Source organism: Dermacentor albipictus, chromosome 8, assembly GCF_038994185.2.
Source record: "Dermacentor albipictus isolate Rhodes 1998 colony chromosome 8, USDA_Dalb.pri_finalv2, whole genome shotgun sequence".
Classification (NCBI taxonomy): Eukaryota; Metazoa; Arthropoda; class Arachnida; order Ixodida; family Ixodidae; genus Dermacentor; species Dermacentor albipictus.
The window spans coordinates 25,800,001-25,821,248 of record NC_091828.1 but is presented as its reverse complement, the minus strand read 5'-3'; positions in this window follow the sequence as shown (position 1 = coordinate 25,821,248).

Genomic DNA, 21,248 nt, shown 5'->3' with positions numbered 1-21,248 from the left:
CCCCTCCCGAAATTTTTTCGCACTATCGTGCGCCACCGACCAAAATAACCCATGGCTTTGGAAATTAAAATTATGCTGCACTTTGTCTAGAATGTCCTTCTCACGCTCGAAAAGACATTTCAACGTGAACATTGCGAATTGGGCTGAATTTCGCGGCAACGCCCATGCACCGGGAGTCACATAATGCAAGGAGCCCCATCTGAGCACAAAGTTTCAAAGGCGTTCTGATGGCGAGCGGGCTCGTCGCGCCACCTCGCGAAGGCCATGGAATCTATGAAGCGCATGGATTTCAGTTCTGAAACTTTATGGGTGTAAAGTTCTCATAAACGTTTGACGCGAAAGATGGATTAACATTTCCAAAGTCGTGCTTTAGATTTTCAACTCTGGAACATTGTGGCTTTAAAGTTGTTACAAACCTTTGACGCCAAAGGTGTCTTGACTTTTCTAAAGTCGTACATGGCATCATACAACGAGACAAGCCAAATCAATACATTATCAGACAAGTTTACAAAGCATGCAGCAAGCACGCAATTTATGCCGTCATGTATCAGAAAAGAATATCAACATTTTTGTTCACCTGCACCAAAGCAGCCACCTCAAGACGCTAAACCTCCAATGGTAACTACGCTCTTAGCTGTTTTTCTAATTTTACTTTTATTCGCGAGGACACATTGAGCTTCTTCAGTTTTTTTTTTCTGTTCACGCTACCTGCGGGCTGCCGGAACCAGCCAGGGTGCATGCGTGTTTCTCGTGTGGCCCTGACCACCACCCGGCGCACTTGGATGCGCGTTCGTTTTTCTCTGGTCGAGTGCATCTTCACCTGCCATAGTTTTGGATACTTTCTGGATAGCAGATGAGAAAAAGAAACAGTGCATGGTCGCTCGCCGCCATGAGTGCGGGGACTCGACGGATTGCAACGCGTTCGCTTGAGTGCAACCTCTAAGGAAAATTTTTTCTCGCCGTTGTAGAATACGGGGCAGTATATCTGTGGTTCTCTGTGGACCAAGCGTCTCACGTCCTCATCGCTATTCCTTCGGTAGCCACATTAGATGCCCAAAGTAGGCATTCGATTGTGGCCAACCTGCTTTCCTTGCATTTTTTTTTCATTTACGTACCCTCGCCCCACAAAAGAAACACAGACATTGTTGAGGCGCAGCAAACTGCCGCATGGTCAAAGTTCAATTTCGTTACTTCTTATTTTGCGGAAACTAATGGGCCATGGTACGCTTCAGTTGCCGGATACTCTTATTGTATTAATGCGATAGAGTTATATGGGCACTCCAGGCGCATTGTTGCCGTTGCCGTCACCCTTATGTTCCGTATAAAGTCCAAGGGCGATAACATCGTGACCACTCGCAGCATGCTGTATGTGCGAGTGTAAGCGTAAGGGGACGGGGGTGGCATGAGTAGGGCCGACGATGGTGGCTCAGTCTCGTTTGCGCAAGAGAGAAAAGCGGGGAGGAATCGCGCCGCCTCCTGTCACGCGCGACATATCAGGGGAAGGTGAGGGAGGGGGTGCTGTGATCTGTAATCGCTTGTTGCGCAAGATGTTTATTTGTCTTGTTTGACGCATTTATTACCATCACTTTTTCTTAGATAAGTAGATTTATTGGAGGCTTATACATATGTTTACATATCTTGTTGCACGGTTTCGTGTATACCTGCATTGAACTGTTTCCAGTGAAACTTTCTTGCCCTTTATTAAGCTGTATCTTCACATTCGTACATTCCATTGCATCTTCGCCTTTTTTATGTACGAGGGCGAGTAAAATGAAAGTGAGACAACCCATACCCCGAAATTATCCCTCGGTTTATTATCTGCGACGCATACGCGTAGCACACAGGCATATCTCATTTCGTAATTCGTAATTCTTCGTAATTCGAGCTTCCTCAATTGCCTCTCGTAATGTCGTCGTCCTCACTCCCTCGTCTCCATACAGGCTTCCTGATTTAGTCGTTGCTACGCCACTGTCATCACACTCTCGACGTCATCCGATAGTTATCATACCACTGCCATGCCATCATCGTCACTGTGTCGTCGTTATACAGTCGTCGTCATGAATTCGCTGTCACGCCATGTAGAAAGTATGTGATCTATTGCACAAAACAGTTTGCTGGCTCTCTTCAAGGAAGAAAGCCATTTGAGGCTATATTTTAGGTTTTCGAGAAGTCCACGTTGGAAAATGGCCGGGTGCAAGAGCTGGGAGGCAAAAAGTAAGTGGACACGTGCTTTAAGTTCTTGAGCGCGAAAATTCCAGCGCAGCGTGATGTCAATGCGCTACAATTTCCATCAATTTCAAGTATAGAAGGAACACCAGTTAAATTAGAAAAACCACATTATAGCAAGATATATATATATATATATATATATATATATATATATATATATATATATATATATATATATATATATATATTAAGAGAACTGTGTCTTACCAGCACTCACCACCTACGGGGCAGCAATCGGGAGGCTCCAGAACACGCTTCTAATTAAATTGAGCACGGCGCCACGAGCTATGAAAAGTAGAATGATGGGTGTATCATTAAGGGGTAAAAAGAGAGCAGATTGGGGGAGGGAAAAACGCGAGTTAATGGCATCTTAGTTGCAATAAAGAAAAAAAAATGGGCATGGGCAGGGCATGTAAAGAGGAGGAAAGATAACCGATGGTCATTAAGGGTTACGGACTGCATTCCAAGAGAAGGAAAGCGCGGCTGGAGGCGGCAGAAAAGTTAGGTGGACGGATGAGACTTAGAAGTTTTGAGGGACAACATGGCCGCAATTAGCACATGACCGGCGTAGTTGGAGAAGTATGGGAGAGGCCTTTGCCCTGCAGTGGGCGTAGCCCGACTGATAACGATGATATATAAGACATGAGAAAAGCGGGAGCTTAACTGGAATATAGCTATTCAGTTTCCTACCTCACACTGGGGAATAGGTAAGGCGGGACAGAAAGATTGAAAAAGGAAAAAAAGAAAGAAAAGTGAACATAAAGAGAAAGAGGGCGGGAGGGTAAAAGTGAAAAACACACTCAACAGAACACAGGAGTGTTACAGTCGCTCGAGTAGGTCGCTTGACCAGACGGACCTCAGTAGCGCCTTCGTCGCATTTTCGTGTGAAGATCTCGTCCGCCGGCACAACAATATTTTCTGTAAGACGTCCCCCTCAGCTTTTATGACCTGGTGAATATTGATGTGACTCGGTGGCTTTGCCGTTGATCGCGTGTCACATCCTGCGTGGTCTCAGGAAGTGTTCCGCAGCGCATTAACCCAAATAGAAACAACAAGTTGATGCCGATGTTCTCAAGTTGATGACGCATGCACTCCAGGTGCATTTTCGCCACAGTCGTAGCCGTGATGTTCTGTATAAAGCCGAAGTGTGACTGCATCGGTGGCCACGCGCCGTATGCAGTGGGTGCGAGCGAAAGCGTACGACGCTGAGCCGAGTAGGGTGGCTCTGTCTCGCGCAAGCAAATGGGAAAGGCGAGGAGGAATCGACGTCTTCACTGAAGTGTCTGATGACGTTACGCTCTCTTCATGAAGCAGCCATATATAAAGGGTGTTTCAGCTAGTTTTAGGGTGAGTTTAAAGATATTCCGGTGCACTTTAGGACGACGCGACCAAATACAGTGTTCTCACTTTTACATGTAGTACGTTATTTTTTTCATAACTATTCAAGTATGGTTAGCCCACTTCTGAAGCAACGAAGTTAGACCGAAAATTCCAATAAGAAACTTGTAGAGCGCTTTCCAATATGCCTGATAAGACAATTTCGACCTTTATATCTTATAAGTATTAGTGTTCTTGAGCTTATTGCGGATGCCCGCGAAATACAAAAAAAAGAAATACTGCGTGACATACCCGCTTGCGTACCGTGGTTGCAGCGCTCCCAAACTGTCCGTGTACGAACGAACGTATCATCTAGTAGGGCGTGCTAACGCTTAGAAGGCGACAGGGCAGTGACGAAGGCATAGGCTGTTCGATTTGCACCAGCGATGTGCTTCCCTCGCGATGGTTCATGATAGCGATAAGGAGATGTAGAGGCAGCACGCCCTGCTGGATGCTGTTTCTTTGTACGCGGACAGTTTGGCAGCGCTGCAATCACGGCGCGCCAGCAGGTATGTCCCGTGGTATTTTTTCCTATTTCGCGGGCATCAGCAGTAAGCTTAACAACAGTAATACTTGATACAAAGTTAGAAACTGTATAATAGGACGTATTGCACAGCGCTGTGCAAATTTTTAATTGAAATTTCTTGCCTAACTTCGTTGCGTAGGAAGTTTTCTTATTAATGTCTACTAATTATCTAATTACGATAGGTAGCGAGGCACTGGAAGTGGTAAGGGAATACATCTACTTAGGACAGGTAGTGACCGCGGATCCGGATCATGAGACTGAAAGAATCAGAAGAGTAAGAATGGGCTGGGGTACGTTTGGCAGGCATTCACAGATCATGAACAGCAGGTCGCCATTATCACTCAAGAGAAAAGTGTGTAACAGTGGTGTCTAACCAGTACTCCCATACGGGGCAGAAACCTGGAGACTTACAAAAAGGGTTCTTCTTAAATTGAGGACGACGCAACGATCTATGGAAAGACGAATGATAGGTGTAACGTTAAGGGATAAGAAAAGAGCAGATTGGGTGAAGGAAGAAACGCAAGTTAATGACATCTTGGTTGAAATCATGAAGAAGAAATGGGCATGGGTAGGACATGTAATGAGGAGGGAAGATAACCGATGGTCACGAATGGTTACGGACTGGATTCCAAGAGAGTGCAAGCGTAGCAGGGGGCGGTAGAAAGTTAGGGGGGCGGATGAGATTAAACAGTTTGCACGGACAACATGGCCACAATGAGTACATGAGGGGGAAGTTGGCAGGGGCGTAGCAGGGGGCGGTAGAAAGTTAGGTGGGCGGATGAGATTAAGAAGTTTGCAGGGACAACATGGCCACAATTAGTACATGACGGGGGAAGTTGGCAGGGGCGTAGCCAGGGGGGGGAGGGGCTTATGTGCCTTCAGCCCCCCCCCCCCCGCCCGGTAGTTTTTCGTACTGTCACGCACCGCCGACCAAAACAACTCCCGGCGCCAGAAATTGTGCTTGATTTTGTCTAGAATGTCCTTTTCACTCTCGAAAGGACATTTTAGCGCGAACATTGCGCAATCGGGCTGAATTTCGTGGCAACGCCCGTGCACAGGGAGTCACATGTCGCAACGCCAAGCTCCATCCGAGCACAAAGTTTCAGAGGCGTTTGGATGCCGAACGGGCTCGTCGCGGCATTTCGCGGAGGCCGCGGAATCTATAAGGAGTGCGTGGATTTAAATTCTGAAACTTTATTGTTATAAAGTTTTCATAAACTTTTGATGCGAAAGGTGTATTGACATTTCCAAAGTTGTGCTTTAGATTTTCAATTCCGGAACTATGTGGGTTTAAATTTGGGGTGCTATAACGCAAAACTGTTCCAAACATTTTTATTCCAATTCAGCAATCAGCCCTCCGCGATTTGTCAAGTACTTTTTTCGCGACGTCACGAAAAGCGCGATAGCTCCCCAGCTGATATGACGTGCACACAATGATTATGCCTGATTTGACTGAACAAAAGAAAAATTCTTATTTCTGATTTGACGCGTTTTGGCCATTACCCCTCGGCTACTGGTGAAAAGTTCGGCCTGCACCCACTTCGCCTGTCTCTCACGCGACGTCACAAAACCACAAAAACACCCTGCGTCAAAGTGACGTGTACGCGTTAATGGTGCAATAATGAGCTGGAAAAAATAAACTTAATTTTCTTCTGAATACCCGCACGCTGCCGCGCTCCGAAAGCAACAAAACATCGCTGCTGCCGATCGCTCAGGCACTGGACTCGCACCTGCCGGAGTGCACTGGTTTATTTGCGTGTAATAAAGGTTTTTGCGTATCCGCGTAACGTTTTCGAGCACTTTCGGCACGGTTACGACCTTGTTCTGCCAACTATTCTTTGCTGAGGATCCGTTTTAGCGTCATTCTTAACCTTCCGTTGCATGCCGCCGCTATTGTCGACGAGCCGCCGCAAGCTAAGTAATGGAGAGAGACCAGTCGCACACTCCGGCACCACCCTCTTGATCCGGTTATCAATTTTCAGTGCAGTGGCTCGGCCCCATCGAAGCCCTCTCCACTTGAGCGTGCTGCTCGCCGCTTGTCAGCCAATTAGAAATGACAAGCCTCTCAGTGTAGGCAATGTTACTCGTTTTTCAAACAAAGAGAACTGCCCTCCTATGAACGAGGAGAGCGTTTGATTGGTCTGTTCAGAGAACCCTGTGGTTGACCGCGCGATGCTTGCGCCGACGGTTGCGCAAAATTGACGTCAGGAGATTGCAATAAAAACATAGTGGAATACTTTTACGTTATAGGGCCCTCGTTATAAATATTTGACGCCAAAGGTGCATTGACTTTTCTAAAGTCGTATATCGGACCATACAACGAGACAAGCCAAATCAACACACTATCAGACACGTTGACAAAGCACGCGGCGAGGTCCGATGAGACGAAGCGTTGCGGTAGTTCATTTTGTGCCGTCATGTCACAGAAAAAAACATCACCATTCATCTTCATCTGCGCCAAAGCATCCATATTAAGACACTAAAGCCGGCAAAGGTAACTATGTTCGTGCTTATTTTTCTACTTGGACACTTATTCGCGAGGACACATTGAGCCTCTTCAATTTTCTTGTCGCTACGCGCGGGCTGCCAGTGCTAGCTAGAGCGCATGCGTTTTTCTCGTGTTATCCCGACCACCGCCAACGTGTTTATTTGCCTTCTTTGACGCATCGTATATAGTGACTTTTTCTTAGATACCTATATTTATTGGAGACTTATGCGTATATTTAAATGTCTTGTTAAGAAGGTTTGTGTATATGTGCCGTGAACTTTATTTCCAGTGAGTTTCTTGCCCTTTACCAAGCTGTATCTTCGCTTTTGTATATTCCATTGTATCTTCGCATTTCTAAAGTACAAAGGCGAGTCAAATGATAGTGAGCCAACCCACCCTGCGCAATAATGGCCTGGTTCATTATCTGCGAGGCATGCACGTGGCACAGAGGCATCTCTTAATTACAAAAGTGGCACACAGGTGTAAGGATCAAGATTCTTTAATGCTCCCATACATTGGGTTGAACATGGTTGTGTGACATAATGGACACTTCATAAGTTGAACAGCGTGGTGTGCCGTGAGGTTTTTGACAGATGCAGATGTTTCACAAAAGGAAAATAGTCCTCGTATGGCTGCAGTGTACTTTGAAAAATTCATTTAATTGGCCACTGTAAAGCGTTGAAGCAAACGGTTCAGAGAAGGACGTGAAAGTTGCATCGACGATCCAAGACTGGGCCAAAGCCACCATGCAACCACCCCAAACACAATTACAAAGCTTGGCTAGACAATAACGGAGGTTATGCATCGATGAATTGGCAGGGCATTTGAACATCAGTCAGGGTTAGGGTCACACCATAATTTATGAACCTTTCGGTTATCGGCTCTCGTGTGCGCAATGGATGCCCAAGATTTTGAAGCGCCGCCAGAAGACGGAGAGGTTAGGCACTTTGACTCATCCAATACGGTATCACGATGGGGGCGAGGACTTTTTGTCTGCAATTGTGACCGGCGACGAATCATGGTGCCACTATTGCGAGCGTGAAATACGAAGGTAAAGCTTACAGCGGAAACATTTGAATTCATCGCCCCCAAGAAAAGCAAATGTCGTTATTTCTGCCAGAAAGGTGTTGTTGACTTTTTTTGATCGTCAGGGGCCAATGTTGATCGAATTTGCTAAACCTAGAGAGGCTAATAATCGTTTCCGATATTGTGAAACGCTGGATCGGCTGCTTGTCACAATCAAGAACAAACGACGTGGAAAATTGAGGAATGGAGTCATCTTGCTCCACGGCAATGCCCACCCCACGTCACTGATGTGGTTAATACAAAACTGCCAAAATTCAAGTGGGAAACGCTTCAACATCTGGAATACATCCCAGACATGTCGCCTTGCAACTTCCACATTTTGGAGCATATTGAAAAACACCTTAAGGGAATTAAATTCGTGTCATACAATGATGTGAAAAAGTCAGTTACGCACTTTTTTTGAAACAACCGAAGGAGTATTATCAGACGCGAATCACGCAACTCGTTAGTCAGTGGGACAAATGTCTAAATACTCATGGAGACTAGTTTTGAATAAAGTACCCCGTTTGTCTATATTCCCATTGGCTCACTTTCATTTGACTCGACCTCGCATATTTTGCAGAACTTCTGCTTTGTATATGTGTTCTCGGTTGCGACTACAATTTCGGAGAAATTACTCGCAATACACGACCGGTGGCAGCTGCTTCTGCGCAATACGCTCTAGCAAAGGACAGTGTCATAGAGATTTTCCCCTGATCGTTGCATACGCACAAACATGTAAACAAGGTTCTTGAATGACAGAGACAGAGAGAGAGAAAGATGCAAATGAGAGAAAGGCAGGGAGGCTAAGAAAGTTGTTTTAAAATATTTGTCCTCAACTTGTTCATTTCATGGCCTCTACATGTTTCAGATCAGCGCCATGCACTGCTTTGCAGGTTTCAAACTAATATAGTTCTAAACTTCGTGTGATATTTGCTTTACTTCTTAAATATACAGAAAACATAGAAGCATTGATATATTGATATCAGTTATTTCGGGCACAATTTTTTAGACTAATGGGTATATTCTTTTATGAAAAAAAATATATTTTACTTGTATTGACAAAGCGTACCGTTCATGAATTCTTTAGCAGTATCTTTAAAAAATTATGGGGTTTTACGTGCCAAAACCACTTTCTGATTATGAGGCACGCCGTAGTGGAGGACTCCGGAAATTTCGACCACCCGGGGTTCTTTAACGTGCCCCTAAATCTAAGCACACGGGTGTTTTCGCATTTCGCCCCCATCGAAATGCGGGCAGTAGCTTTGGCAATGGCAACGCAGTTATTATTAATGCTTAATGATGTGTTTTATCCCTCGATAACATCTATAAGGAGTAGGCAAAGCTTCAAAGTGAGCCCCCCCCCCCCCCCCCAAACGAAATTTTTGGCTCCGCCACTGGTAGTTGGAGATGTATGGGAGAGGCCTTTGCCCTGCAGACGGTGAAACCAGGCTGATGATACTGATGATGATGATGAATTATCGTAATATGGAAAGCTTAAAAAATTGCATGACACACTACATACAAAAGTGTGCAAAATGCATTTGGTCGCGTCGTCTTAGAGTGCATCGGAATACTTTTAAACTCCTGCTAAAGGCCTATAAAACACCCTATATATATATAGGGTGTCAGCAGCTTGTGACCTAGAAGCTGACGCTCTTGTTTCAGTTTGGGTTTCAAGGAGCCTGCCAAGGGGAATTAATTGTTTGCGTAGCTCCTACATAAAATTCGATGTTAAAAATTTGATCGTTATGATAGGTAATGTCGAGGACGGGCCCCAAAGTACTCATTTGCTGTAGCCATCTATAGTTGATAATTAGTAAGTATTTACCGTAACTTCGCTAATTACGCAAGTAAGGGCGGCAATTTGTCTTTATCTAGAGGCCGCCAATCTGTACGCACGAATGGTAAACATAGCATTATCGTGATTTATAATTTTCCAGTTTTAGAAACGTGGTGCAGCTAAAGAAAAAAGAAACTCCCGGTATATATATTGGCAGGTCTGTTTCTTTAGCCGTGTGTTCAGACGCTAACGCAACATAATTTTGCTATAGAATTTTCGTTGTCGGCGCTGGTAATATTACATTCGGCATGTGTCTATGCTTTTGATAGGTTGCTTCCGCAACGCCATCATGTTACCGCTAATCGGTTGTCACGCGCTGGTGGTATCACACAGCGCATATAGCTTGAACAATCTCGTTATCTCTAGACAAACGAACTTTTGCATCATTGTGTTACGCTGACGGTTCAAGATGTTTGTGGTTAGTTCAAAAACGAAGCTGATCGCCAGCGTGGAGGCTGAAAAAAGTCACAGGCCGTTGCGGCAGAGGTAGCACAGTCACAGTGTAAGCTGGAGGACCGGCTACAATGGAGTTCGATTTTCGGCACCATAACCTACAGGTCTTCGCGTCGAAGTACCTTCGCCTTTTCACGAGAACGATCTGATCTGTCCGCCTGGCGTCATTGGCAATCTGCGGTGGCACGGTGAATAACGGAAACACAAGTGACATGTGGGCATCCGGCGTCCGCGCTTGTTACCGTTGTTGCTGTGTTGCTTAGGTGGATCGTGTCGGCCTGCAATTTCTAACCCTTATTTTATACATTTATCCTCCTTGCCTGGCTGCCTGTCTGCCTGCCTTCTTGCACCGGCATAATCTTAACCTATACTTTGGAGATTCACCGAAGTAGGTGTGCCATGACAAAAAAAAATTCTTCTAGACAGATTCGTAGTCGCATACTTCGTCTTCCGTAGTTTTGAATCGAGCAGTTTTCATAAGTAGTGTGCGAGACTTGAAGACATTAGCGGACAGAAATGTACACGCAAAAAAATACAAACATAAGCGGGTGTTTTGTGATGTACTGACTGTTTTCAAGCCAGTCGAAGACATTACCATACATCATGTCGAACGTGACGTTCCTATGCCAAAGCACTTCTTGAGGCCTCCAACCACAGTATTGACAAATTGACTTGAGGAGCTAGACATTCGAAAAAAGTATGACGCGATTCAGGAGTGGAAAGGTGGCATAAGCTGTATTTACTATTTTTGGCGATCAACAAAACGATAAAGTCACCAGAAGGGCATTCTACTCCTAAACATCCACCGTTTGTGCCACCATGTCTGATAAACCTCTTGCCTAAATGGAAACAAATAATTTGCAAAACTTTCCAAATAACATATGTTAAGGTAGCGTACACAAGCGACAGAAACATGCTGAATTAGAAAGCACGCGCAGTGAAGAGAGCGTTAATGACGTTTTGGATAAGGCATCAACGTTTCCTTGCGTGCGCTATTTCTAACTTTCAGATGTCGCGCCTCCTGTACAATCAAGATGCGTGAAACATTAATTTATGTACTTGGTGTGCCTTACGTTTGTATGCACATTCAAAGAATTCAACAGCTTAAAAAGTGCTAAATGATCCGTGCAAACCACCTCGTCATAACTGTTGACGATAATGCGCATAGCATTGAATCAGTAATTGCCACACAAGGTATTGCAACCATGGAAACGAGTTTTGTTGGACGCGTGTACTGCAACGGAATTTCTCCTCCGCGTTTCCTTCAAAACACTCGGCGCCATCTCATGTCGCCGCCGCCGCGAAGTGTGTGCGGGACCTCCAAAACGCATTTCGCGCCGATGCGTGCGGACGCTAAGAAACGAGTCATGCGACTGCCGAACTCCTCTCTCGCGCTTCTTTCTGGTCACGCTGCATCATATAATGGTTCTCTCGAGAAGCCGGCGCGTGGCCTTTGATACGAGAACCATTGCCTGCGATGCTGAGAATTTTTATCTCGAAAACCAAAGTTGGCGTCATGTTCACTGAAGAACGGCACATCTCTTGCGCATTATAGGGCACCTCGCTAAAGCTTTGGTGTTAAATGCCTTCTTTTAAAATTCCACACGTCTGATGCATTTGTGCCGCAGGCGCCTAAGGATTCGTGCTGCTGTCCTTCAGTTCATAAACGACACACCAGTTTGTCAACGACACATACACTCTTAATCTGGTTCCATGTAAGTTCCAGTTAAAAGTGTGATCCACATATCTTTATCTGGATCCGTACTGTTAATAAGTGGAACGAGACATATAAGTGGATCTTATGTGGAACGTTCGTTCTGTTTTTTTTTTATGTTTATCGTTCTTATCTGGAACTCCGTAAAGGGGAGGAGGCAATGTTGTATGATCCAGTTATCGTTCCACTTAGGTTTCAGTAAAATTTCTAGACAGTGCGTTTGTTTATTTTTTGCTTGTCTCTTGTTCCAGATAACTCGTGCGCTGCAGTGAAGTGTGCAGTGTATCGTGCATTAACTACATCATTGCACCACATATAAATTTGGCGCTCTTTGGTCGAAGACCTTCTTGACACGTAGACACATGACATATGAAATTACAGAAACTTATGCTGTAGCTGTGAAGCTATCTTACAGCAGTTGCCATTTGTAAACTGCTAAGGAGAATTTTTAGTGTTGTCATTTTACATAAAAAATATCCCTGTTCAACAACGCCGTAAAAAGAATAAACGACGCAAGCAAAGGATATATCCTAAAGCAGAACTTGCAGGAACTTCTTGTCAGGTTGTCTGCGGCGCTCAGACAGCCTTTGTGTACCTGGTCTTGCTGTCACTAATTTCAGACGCGCAGTACACGAAAGCGTTGGTGTCGTTGCCCTCTCGTTTGCGTGTCTCAGTTTGCGCTTAAGTTTCAATGACAAATGTTCAACAACTAGCTCGTCTCTCGATTTTACTTCAGCGCGTATAAAATTATTAACTTGAATTCTAGAAGGTCTGGCGTATTTCGGTGCCCACTCTGCTGTTTGGACGAAGCCCATAACTGCCTGGGCGCAAGACTTTCTGGTGGACAGCGCGCTTTTCTGGACACCTTGGTTACGAAACAATTCGCGTGTGGTGCGTTTGACTAACAAGTAGCGCCATAGAAACAACGGTTTTGGTTCGACGTTCAGCCATTTAGTCGCTGTGGTCTAGTACGATACACAGTTTTCAACGTTTCAGCAATGTGTCAATGACTACAGCCTTCAGTTATAATAAGCCCTTGGGTCACGTTGCGGCATATTCCGCATGCTTATACACATGCAAGTGTGGTTTCATTTTTCTGCTCGTGGTGGTTCTTTCACTTCCACAAGCAAACAAAAACATCAGTTTGCAGGGAACAGTCGACTCTATACGATTCAGAAGTGGGGAACGAAATTAAACTTTGAGAACTTCAAATACTTCACAGTATCTGCAGTAAACTCTGTGCATTAGTGCTGATATAATGTTATTTTTCTAAATTATGCTTTTCAACAAAGGAAAATTTCGTAGTATAAACATCGATTTCTTCATGGTAACTGTAGCTCACTGAATGACCCGAATTCCGTCTCCTGCGGCTCCCTTGTTTATTATTTTCCTGTAGAGCTGGCGTTTAGGAGGTAAAGAACTGTGTCGAAACGGGCCACTACATTACTTTCTAATTAATTGTGCCACACTTTCCCCTGGTTATATGCGAGTAATCTTGTCATGTGTATATCAAAGACTGTCGCATTATACTTTTTTCGGTAATGACCAGGCTTGCTGTGGTCAAGGAAACGCAGCAAATGAAGTAGCGCACATTTTCTGCTTATTGTAAACAGCAACACTGAAAAGCTGTCTTCAAAAATTATGTATAGTTGCGCGCGCTCACGGCCAGCAGCGCGAAACAACTTCAGTAAAAATTAACGTTCTACGCGATTGTGTATATATATATATATATATATATATATATATATATATATATATATATATATATATATATATATATATATATATATATATATATATATATATATATGTATATATATATTTATATATTTAAAATTGCAAGTATACGTATTAACCTGTTAATACCTAAACACTGCGCCCGGGGGCGCGCGGCGCGTTGTCATTTCCGGACAGAAAAAAAAGAAACGCCGACGGCCGCGGACTTTTCACGCCACTCCATGTTTCACGCGCTGTTCCATGGGCCACATCACCCATCGAATCGGTATACCTCCACGTGCGCATGCGCGACGTCTGACGAGCTCTACTCGCCGGCGCGGTTTGCGTTGTGACACGCAGTACAGTGGGGCTGCAACTGCTACAACACCAAAGTGCGAAAACGGGAATGCGCAAACGCTTGTAACGATCGCAGCGCCCCCATCTCTCAGCATTTCCTCCGCTAGTTGTAAACGTTCTACTTCACCAACGCCACCAGTGGCAGGCGCAGTACAGTGGCGCGTGCCGCGCATGATTTGAACTACTGAAAATGCAGGTGGTGTGGTGTCGGCCAGTTTGAGCGGAAACATGCCGAAATCACGGAGGAAGGAAACTAAGGAGAGGCCCTACCCCCTCCGCGCGCTAGGAGAAAAGTGTGGCGGAAATGACGTAGTAGGGTCTCATTTTTTTGCTGCTTTTTTATTTTTTTGTTCTATGGCCACGCCTTTTGGGCCACAATGGCGGCGTTGTTATGGTTTTGAGTGCTCACACGTGTTGCTCTGGTAGGTTTCGTGCCGCGGCAAAGGCGCTGTGTGGGCGGGTATGCGTTAGTCACCGTGTCTTGTTGCGCTGTGTTACCTGCACCGTGCTCTGCCGGATGTTGCTGTGGCCATGTGGGACAGGAGGAATTAAAGCTCGTGAAATGAACGCGCATATGCAACGCTGTATGCGATGTACCACGCCACGGCACTGACAACGAACGAAGGAATATCCGCGGGAAATTTTGCCTCCACTTCAGCTAACGTGCTAACGTGCTAACGTGCCATCGCAAACCGAAACCGATGCGTTTCATAATCTGTACACTGAACGCCTTGCAGGTCAGTGATTCCTGCTTTTGACAGCGCATGTTGCATTTGCGGCACGAACGGTGTCACCGGGAAACCTGATAATGAAGAATCACGCGCATATGTATTAGATAACGTATACTGTGCGAATAAAATATTTTACTGTTACACTATAACTATAGAAATATTATCGCTATGTGAATGCATGTATCATAAATTCTAGTATTTCCTCCGATAAAACACCAACCACATAAGGAAATTTACTTACACCTGAAAAGATATGCGCGGTTCACTTTTCGACGTGCGCGACTTGCATCCTGGCACACAACAACTAGGAATTGGATGAGCAGATACCTAGGCAAGCGTCCGCACAACTCATGTGCCGAACGAAAACTAAAAGAACGGTGCCTTTCGCGCATCGTTTGCTGGGAAAGAAACGCAGAAAAAGCAGTCATGGCCAGTCGACTCTTCATCCGGGGCGGTTGCTTTGACTTATTAAGGAACGAATCCTCCCTACCACAAGCTTATCTCACCTGTGCGTGCGAGAAGCGCGGGGAAGTGAAGGTTAGCGGATTCGCTGCAAGAATATGCAATGCTCCACAGAACGTACACCTGCGAACACGTCGAACGGCTAGCTATTCCATGCTCCCACGTAGGCCGGGCCCACGCGCGTATTGTTCGGCACCGTGCGCCGGCCAGTCGACTCTTCATCCGGGAAGATGGGAAAGAAGCGGCTGCTTTGACTTATTAAGGAAATAATCCTCCCTACCGCAGGCGTACCTTATCTGTGCGCGCGCGAAGCCCAGCGAAGGTCAGCGGATGCGCCGCAAGAGTGAGGAAGGCTCCACAGAGCGTACCTGCGAACACAGCAAACGGCTGTTCCATGGTCGCAAGTAGGCCGGTTGCACGCGCGTACTGTTCCGCATTGTGCGCCGGCTATCGCAAAACTTTGGTTCCGTGACGCTTCACTTACCGTGCGAAGAAGGCACCTCAAGCCGCAATCAATGAACCTAAACGCGGAGTCAGAAATGACATTCTGCCTCCTCGCCGGCGCGCTGTCGAAATGATGCGCGGCCACCCGAAGTTTGTTCAATAAAGCACGACGATTCCTCAATCGAGAATGTGTTTGTGCTCATAAACTCCAGATGGATCGCAAATGGGTTGGTGTGTCATACGTGTCTCCAGTGCGTTCTTGTAGTGCAGTAAGAATGCGTACATCTTTTTTCGCATCGCCAGACGTCTAGCTCATAAGATCGTATGAGAGCCCCAGGAAGCCCAAGCAGAGAAAAGCAAGTAAAAGGCAGCGATAAAGGGGACCTTTTTTTTAAAATAACACGCAAGAGCTGGGTAGCGGTCGGTACCTGCGCTTAATGAGAACAGTTCAGTCGGTTGGCCTTATATTTATGGCATGTTTACTTTCGTAAAAGCCGGTAAAAGCAGCCGATTCGACCTCACGACCCAATTTGCGAAGTTGATTATGAACTTCTTTTAACATGGGTTCGGAAACGTAATGAGACATCGCGATTGTTTAGTACTGCTGCGGAGCGAGCGCGCGCGCGGAACGCCAGCGCGGTGTGGTTTCGCGAAAGATGTAAACAAGAGAGGAGGGTGGCCCAAAAGGAGGAGCATCGCCATGAGCAACGCCAACTTCCGGCTTCGCTTTTGCTTCACAAAGAGAGACGTCAGGGCCTCTCCTTAGTTTCCTTCCTCCGTGGCGGAAACCGTTACTTTGTGTGGACGAACGACTGCGATATTCTTGCGATCCTGTGGCTGTATCACTGTATTCGCTGCTGGACGAAGCGGAGTGGTGAAGTTGCCAAGAGGCGCAAAAAAGAAAAGGTCAGTGCTGCATATTTATGCGCGCGTTACGATTGTTGCTCAGTGAAACCAAGAATACCACTGTGTCGGGCAGGATACCGCTACGCTGCCCTATGTATTCAGTTGAATTCAGGCACGCCTGCTGAACTCGCTCTACGAAGACATTACTGCTTATATAGTCCGACAGCTTAATTTGAGTACCATCCCAGCGGATTTGTTTCCAGCGCTCGTAATAGAGCAATCTAGATGACGGAATGATGGCAGTTTTTCCGCCTAATTGCGGATCGCGAGACAAAGGATGATTAGGCACATCGAATTATGTGTACTTCGTCATTTATGCTGTCTAATTCTGCGCGGAAATTTTTTTTAGTAGCGTGCAACTCTACTTTGTTTTGGCGAAACGTAATCGGCAAACGGCAATCGGCGTCAATTTGCGTGCTCGTGCGTCGGAATCCACTCGACATTTGACTGCATCCACGTTGCTGGTTCGTGTGTTAGCTTCCCAGTAATCTGTATGCCCCATTACAGTATGTTGCTTAGTAGGATATTGACGGTCGCTTTAGCTGACAACGGGTGTCAATCTTCGCACCGTGTGACCGCGTGTTTGCCGCTCGCCATCTCCTCACGCTGACACGCTTAGCAACTTGCAAGCAAGTTTGTAGGAGCTTGCGACCTTGGACTTTTCGGTATTTTTTAAAACTTGTGGGTCATTCCCGCTGTAATTTTATTCTGCTAGGTAGCATGGATCTACAGTGCTTGCGAAACTGGGATCTTCGTCCCGGGAATCTTCATCCTTGCCCCTTGCGCGCACGTAATGCACCAAGGAGAACGCGCGAGTAAAATGTCATTCCGCATAAATGGTAATGATGGTTCAAGGTGTTGGCGGCCGCACTGCTTAGGTTTGGCTGTGTACGTGAGGTAGTTGTTTCATGTTTCTTGCAGTGCCGTCGGCCTTCTCAGATGTTATGTTTACGCTACCCTTAGCTTGCAGCCTGAGTTAGAGAAGTGGAAGGGACAGGGGTTGTGTTAGCAGTAACGTGAGCTCACGCTGCTGTCGCTTTATAATATAACCGTATTGCGGACCCTTATATTAGTTAACAAATATATTTCATCCGTGGAGGGAAGAAAGGGAGGAACACATGCCTGACTTGGTATTCAGACATTGTGCCGCCACTTCTATGCTGTGGACGTCAGGTTCGGTAGCACGACAGAGCAATTGCCTACAACGCATACGTGCTGATTAACTTCTTACATCATGATGTGCCCGGAAAAATTATGCCATTTCTGCGCGTCCTCAAACTTAATAAACTGCAAACATAGCTACGTTCTCTGTTCGACAATAACCTATGCAGAAACCGAATATGGCTGTGTCCACTTGGATAGTTTCTGGCAAATGTTCTTGTTTTTGCATGGAAAAGAAAAAATGAGAACGTTATTTCCAGTCTCTACACGAACCCTTTACGTCATGGCTGTGGGATCTACTGTGGCCGAAGACATCTCGGGCGTACCGAGGGGTCGTTGTGACGAGTGCGACTGCGACAAGTACCGGCTCACTCTGGAGCTTATAAGCCACAAGCGAGCACCGCTTGGGTGGTGCATATTATGAGGACATTCACCAGTCGCGCATGGATCATTTGCAGGTGAGCCTAAAATATGTTCAAATATTTTGTCTCTAAGTGTTTAGCAATGAAACTTTACCAGGGCTTCCGCAGTGGATGTTTTTTTTTTCCTCAAGAAGGCTCCTCTCCAATTTTTAGCTGGTTTGAACCACCTGTCTTGAATGATGAGCAAACGTTCTAAGCGATTTTGGTCTGTGGAGTCGTAACTGGGTCAGTTGAGTATTTCAAACGAAAAAAAAAGCCTTGAAATCGGCCCCGATGGAAAGGAGCAACATATCTAGAACATGGGGGATATCATTCCTTAGCTTTCAGTCTTGCTCTTCTTTTTTTAGTTTTTATGTGTGCCGAAGTACAATAGAACCAGTACATATTTCTAAAATAAAATAGATTACCTAATTGTAACTACAATCATATTTTTTGTGCACAATTACAGCGTCATATGCGTTGCACCGAGGAACACGGAGGTATGCTGTTTATTATTAGCATGACTCTTTTAGGTCGTTTGTAGAACGCTTCATGATTATTTGTTTAGCACATTCTTCTACAAGATAGGCTCAGTGCGGCCATACCAAAAAAATTATAGCATGCATTGACGCTGATGCTGCAAAAGCGAAAAAGATGGAGTCGTAAACACATCATATTTGATCGTCTGATTTACTACTCTGCTAACGGCATTGCCTCCAAAAATTAAAACCCCTATAAGTGTTTCGAGCGAATGTCTTAGCGACTCGTTGCTGATAATAGAGCGGCTGACGTTGAAGAGCCCGCTACTATAATTACGGGAAAATTCAATGCCTTGTCGAGTGAATATTGTTATTGGGCCTGTTATTTAAATGAAAAAATGGCTGTGGCTTAGGTAAGGTTAAGCCCAGGATGCGAAGCATGTATACTAGCCTTTATTTTAGTTGTTGAACCACTGTTTAGCCTGGTGAACTGCTGTTGCTTGGCTATATTTGGTTCGGCTAGACGAAGAAACAACTCATGCATTACTTCTTCGCCTTCAAGAGTGGAACGCGACAGCGTTCCCGTCGACCCGCCAAGGGGTGTAAGACAATGGGCTACAGGGCAGCGACTACGCGCCCCTCATTGGACGCGGTGAGCGTCGAGCAAAGCAGCGTTCGGCGCGGCAACGAAATGTGCGCCTGAGCAAGAGACGCACGCCTTAGAAACAGCTCGTTTCTAAGGCAACACCGCATTCACTAGAGGCGCTTTTGTACCGCTTTGAAGCATCGTACTCGTGGCTCAGTGGTAGCGTCTCCGTCCCACACTCCGGAGACCCTGGTTCGATTCCCACCCAGCCCGTCTTGCAAGAGTTGAGCCAAAGCCACTTCTCCTCTGTCGTGACGTCACGGTGTCACGTGATTTCATGGCGACACCGCCGCGCCTGAGGAGCTGGGTTGAGCTCTCGTAATATGCTTCGCATAAAATACAGTAAACGTTTGTCAGTGTACTCCTAAGCCATTCCTAGGATGGAAAACTCGCAAAAAGTTCATGTGGGCAATTTCGTGCATGATTTAACAATGGCGAAAAAAAATGGGAATGAAAAGGGTGCCGAACTTGCAACTAGATTTTGGTAGTACGGCATTTCGAAGTTCTAGGTCCCACGTCTTGTACGTGTTCCCTTTTCATCCCCATTTTCTTGCGCAGTTGTTAACCTCAAGATGAAAAAATAGCACTCTCGCACCCATAAACAAGCACCCCCACCTCATTCTACTTTAGGTGTTCTACAGTTTTTTAATTGGTTATGCTTATTAGTGCTTTGTGCACAGGCTTGCCTTCTTGTGACGCATGGTTTAGCGAGATTTCTAGAACTTACAACTCTTCCAGCCTTCCTACGAAGCAAACTCACAACTGTAATCTGCTTTGAAATTTTTGTAAAAACTGAAAATATAAGTACTTGGAATTAAGTAAAATGGATATGCTGTAAAGCTTTTCAATTAAAAATAAATTTTGTACTTCATTCTATGATGTGGAGATGGCTAACCCATTAAAAATTAAGCGAGGGGCCTGTGTAAAACTGACGATTTTCTATATCATGTTTACGAATTTTCCACCTTCGAAGCGTTCACAAACGAACTCAATTTTCTTGGAGTAGGCCAGTCAAACGATCCTAAAACCACTGAGTCAAACAGAATTGCTGCAGGACTTTCTTTTAACAGTGAATTAACTTGCAGCTGAAGGCATTGTCTTCACAGTACAAGGTACAGAAACAATACTCTATGTACAGGTTCTTTCCATTCTTATGTTAAGCATCATAACATCACTAGAAAGCACATAATGGAGTAAAGAGGACATTTATTTCTAGTGGGAAGGTGCACGAAGTATGAAGTACACATAGGTTAATATATTGTTTGGCTGCTAACTAAAATCCCTCAAGGCTGGAAATGCCAATTGATCTTCAGTGCATTCAACTGGATAAGCATAACGCTTTTTCCAGAAATGAAGCAGCGATTCCATTCACACTAAGCAACCGTTGATGTTGCATGCTCATAGAGTTTTTGTGCACACTAATACCTTTTGCAGGGTTGAAAGAAGAGAAACCAAGAAATCAGGGAAATAACTTATTAGTTTTATAAAAAGGGTATTATCACGAACACCACAATTTAAAGCCATTGCGTAGTTAAAAGTTGCAGCTTCTCTTTTCTTTACAGGCATGCGAGCTCGGCAACAGGTCTCCGCCAGGCCCATGCATTTTGAAAGAGAATGGCAGCTTCAAAATTGCCTGCAAGGAAAACATCGTGGCTTTACCACCTGCATCGTCACCTGAGAAGCAGTCAGCCTCCTGTTGACTGTATATTTTATTTTAAGCTTGTCGTACCCATACGCTTTTTGGACAGTTTTTAGGACATGTGCAGACAGTTGTTGTGAAGGGTGAGCCATTTGACAGTGGCTTGATGTCGTGAGGCCTAATATTCATGTGCTAAATGTTTGGTAGGTAGAAGCAACATGTCAGTTGCAATACTGTGTTGTTGTGCCTTCTTTTACGATTGTTTATCACTAGGGTAAAGCGTCGGCTGTATGTTTCAAGGATGGCTTGTTTTTTCTTTTCTTTCTTAAGGATATTTTACTTGCATTTTACAAGGCTGAGTTTTTTAGTTATTTAAAAATTTCTCACTTGTTTTCCAGAATTTTTTACCATTGTATTTCGCTGTTGCCTTGTTGAATCTTTAAAATGTGTAACATGCTTCCAGCTATTTGGTGCATAACATTTTATAAACGTTTACACTAGCTGTTATATTAATGTTTGGGATGAGTTATCCCAAACTACATAACGCTGGGACAAGTAATCTACCTCAAGTGGGAGGCTTTTTCAGGGTGCTTATAAAAAGTGTTTTGGTC